The 4418-nt window shown below is 31.8% G+C and overlaps 1 protein-coding gene across 1 annotated transcript in view; it reads right to left on the reverse strand.

Moving 5' to 3' along the window:
- Positions 1 to 3941, reverse strand: part of LOC106474281 (large proline-rich protein BAG6-like) — a gene marked incomplete at its 3' end in the record, with an annotated part of 40978 nt that extends 37037 nt beyond the window's left edge. Inside the window, exon 1 of the mRNA XM_013934970.2 lies at positions 3834 to 3941. The remainder of the gene's footprint in view (positions 1 to 3833) is intronic.
- Between the last annotated feature and the right edge of the window lie 477 nt (positions 3942 to 4418).

Here is a 4418-nt window from a genome sequence, read left to right on the forward strand (position 1 = left end):
TCAGAATCTCTGATATGATGGAGTTGTCTGCTGAGTTCAAGTCGGTAATCTTCGAGATGAGAATAAAACAATCCTACTTCATTGTATTGATCAGAATCTCTGATATGATGGAGTTGTCTGCTGAGTTCAAGTCGGTAATCTTCGAGATGAGAATAAAACAATCCTACTTCATTGTATTGATCAGAATCTCTGGTATGATGGAGTTGTCTGCTGAGTTCAAGTCGGTAATCTTCGAGATGAGAATAAAACAATCCTACTTCATTGTATTGATCAGAATCTCTGATATGATGGAGTTGTCTGCTGAGGTCAAGTCAGTAATCTTTGATATGAGAATGAAACAATCCTACTTCATTGTATTGATCAGAATCTCTGGTATGATGGAGTTGTCTGCCGAGATCAAGTCAGTAATCTTTGATATGAGAATAAAACAATCCTACATCATTGTACTGATCAGAATCTCTGATATGATGGAGTTGTCTGCTGAGGTCAAGTCAGTAATCTTTGATATGAGAATAAAACAATCCTACTTCATTGTATTGATCAGAATCTCTGATATGATGCAGTTGTCTGCTCAGGTCAAGTCAGTAATCTTTGAGATGAGACCTTTCCAATGAGAATGGAGCAATCCTACTTCATCTTTAAGGTAAACATTTTATTTTTTTTCTTGTTAATTGACACATAGATGGCTTGGCAGGCAAATGGAAACACTATCCTTGCAGCTTTTTTGAGAGCTTTTTGAGGTTGATGGTCAGATATGCTACTTTCACAGATTTCTTGTAGAGATATGACTGAATGCAACAACACAAATGAAGAGCAAAATGTTTTATACACATCATGTGTCTTACATGTGTACACAACAATGTTACATTACATTTTTGATGTTAGGAGATAGAGACAACAATATGAAACAGTATCAAATAAAACTGTCTTATCTTCAAATATTTTGTAATTATTTTTTTTACATATGCACAGTATTTACATATATACACATCATATACAATGATGCTAATAACACTGACATAGTGCTGTAACAACCACAATTAGTGTTAATGTGATAATTAACACTAGCAGCAGGCACAACAACAATAGTAACAAAGTAGTTATAGATGCAGTGGTGGCTGTGATGGTACAGCAGTAGTAGCAATTACATTTTTTATTATCAATAATAATGAATAGTGTTGATCATGACTATAATGGGGATTATAATAAACACTTGTTTTTACAACCACAGGTACCATCAAAACAATTAAAAATATAATCTTAGCTCTTTTTCTTCACTTACATTAATGTAGGAAATTGACCGTAACTAATGGGTTGTCATTTCACTGTTTTGTTTGTTTTTTTGTTACATTCAGTGTCTCGATAGGATTTGCTAAAATAATCTACCAAAAATTCACCAGAATAATTTGGTCAACATATTTGATGCCTATGAAATACTTGCATTTTGGTATTAACTCTGCTGATTCAACTAAACAGTATCCATAGTCTACAGATGTTTGTGCTTCATCCTAAATGATTTAAATGTTAAGCCTAAACTTAATAATGATTTACTTTTAGATCTGAGATCAAATATTAATGTTAATAGTAGGGAGTTCCAGAGAATTATAGTTCCTGGCCACGAAAGCATGTGAATGTGAAATTGTACTTCCAAATATATAAATCTCACATAAACAAAACAACATTTATACAACATATGAACATTTATAACAACATATGAAAAATATATACAGCACTAATACACACTGAATTTGCATGATTTGTTTCAAGACAACCGTACTCCCACTAGTTGTACATCAGCTTTACAAAAATCACAATGCTTGTTAAACCCATTCTCCGACATTTAGCAGTGACCAGCAAGCAAATGTCAAAACCAAAAATCTTGGTGTCGGTTAAAATTTGCTGGACCAATAAGAATCAGTGATACATCAAATGATAGCTCTCTTCATGCTGAGTGGTTTTATTGGATACAGAAGCATTTTAGATTTGAAAACACGAAACAAAACTTTAAAACCATCTATTAGCCATTGAATTTGTAGAAACAAAGCCATACAATAAACTTTGTGGTGCATATTACATAATGCATAAACTGATATATAGATATATTTGCCCAAATCAAGCCAACAGCATGTTAAAAAATAATGAATGGAAAATGTAACCAGACTACATGCTGGCTTGGCAACAAGATGCTTTACATCATATCATATCTGAGTAAACAGACAATATGTTGTCCTGACAACAGTGTGCTATACATCATATCGTTGGGTGTAGCTAGAATGAAAGAATGTGTGTTGCAATAATTTAAAAAAAACAAAAAAACACTAGATATAGTGGAAATAAAACCTAGGAAATCTTTAATCTGACATTACTTAACTTGCTACAATAGTCTAGTAGGGAGATTTTTAAATAATGAAACTAACAAACAAATTCACCCAACTTTGGGTTCTACAGTCACAACTTAGTAGATGTACACTGCAACTTCATTTATCTAGTTCATGATTAATGAAAAACAATTTAAAATCTAACCTGAAAATCAACCTATCATTCCACATGACTTTCCCATTGAAACTATGTTAATAAAATGTCAGCGACTAATACTGAATTATCGCTTTACCTGGTAACCTGATACTACTTTTAGTTTTAGTGCTTACTTACACTAGACTTGCAGACTATTTCATATTTATGTTAACGTTAGGTAAAAAGTCATACAAATTTATCCATCAGAGCTAACTGGAAGAAATATCTCTTCAATTAAAAACAAAGCAAACTGTCTGAATTTAGGTATTAACATCATTAATAGAACATTAAAGTTTAAAGTCTTCAATAAAATGCAGACTTTCATCTTTGAAATTATAAACTTTTCATTCAGGTGTCCAGACAAGATAAAATGTAGTCCCAATAAAGTCCCTCAATTTCAGAGTCATACAAGTGGATTCATATTATATGGATAAATGAAATGAACATTGTCAATAACCAAATGTTAATAATGAAGTATGAGCTTACCTATGTAGCTATGAAAGTATAGGTAGTATATTTTTTTTTTTGTAAAATTGAAATACCGTGATTGACAGATACATATCCATAGTAATCTCTACCTCTTCTACATCATGTCATGATGTAATTGATACATTGTTCATACCATTTTTATCTATTGTAGCACACGTTCTTTCACTGTACCTACACCCAACATTATGACATATAGCAAACTGTTGTCAGGACAACATATTGTCTGTTTACACCCATTGATATGATGTAAAGCAACTTGTTGCTAAGCCAACATGTAGTCTGGTTACATTTTCCATTCATCATATTTTGACATGCTGTTATTTTGATTTGGGCAATCATATCTATGTATTGGTTTATACATTATGTAATATGCACCACAAAGTTTATTGTATGGCCTTTCTACAAATTCAATGGCTAATAGTACCTTAGTATGTATGTACGAGTATGATTAGAACTTACAAGTTAGAATTATATGTAGAAATAATACTTTTAGTTTTAGTGCTTACTTACACTAGAGTTACACTTACAAACTATTTAAAAACTGTTAACGTTACTATAATTAATATCCCAAATATTGGCTAGGTAACCTTTTTAAAGTTTGACATTTTCTCTTCAGCTGTAACCATCAAACTATAAAAAAGATGCCTAGCAAGATATTTGTGCTACCAGTACCATAACTCAGCAGACTCACTAAATCATTGTCAGCCATTTTTAACCTTCCATACGTTAAGACTACTAATAATAAATAATTATCATACGCCATTTTTTTAATTATTTCAATACTGTTGAGATGGATCTCAGTTCACTAAATAAGAAACTGTATAACGTACCACTGGCATAGGTAGGGTGACAGCTTAAATTTAAATATCAAAATTCAAAGGTATTACGAAGAACACCAGATACGATACGTCACGTCTAAACTCTTGGCCTCGTTTAAGAACGAATTCGATTTACTTACCACAATAACTCTCTAATCTACTCTAAATGTGCTTCGTAAATCCGAAGTAAGACGTCCCACGATATCCTTAAAATGCTGAATTCCAGAAAATTATATTTTTAATGAATATTTTTTGTTAATGTCGTCAAAATCTGTTTGTAAATTGTACTTACGAATGACGATAAAAAGTTTGGTAAGAGTCCAGAAAAAGAAAAGTTAAATGTTTTTGACATTATATTGATATGTTTTGTATAAATATTTTACTAAAATACATTTCTACCTTGTGAAATGAAACAACTTGGCATTTTACAATGCAATAAAATGTGTAAAATCACTCCAGAATTTTATGTTTGACAAAAAGTTTCAGCCGACACTCATTTCTTATTCATTAAATATCTTTATATTCCCACCAAATATGCTCGCTCTTTCAGCCGTGGGGGCGTTATAATGTGACGGTCAGTCCTACTATTCGTTCGTA

The sequence above is a fragment of the Limulus polyphemus genome, unplaced genomic scaffold (genome assembly GCF_000517525.1).
Source record: "Limulus polyphemus unplaced genomic scaffold, Limulus_polyphemus-2.1.2 Scaffold7022, whole genome shotgun sequence".
NCBI classification, from domain to species: Eukaryota; Metazoa; Arthropoda; class Merostomata; order Xiphosura; family Limulidae; genus Limulus; species Limulus polyphemus.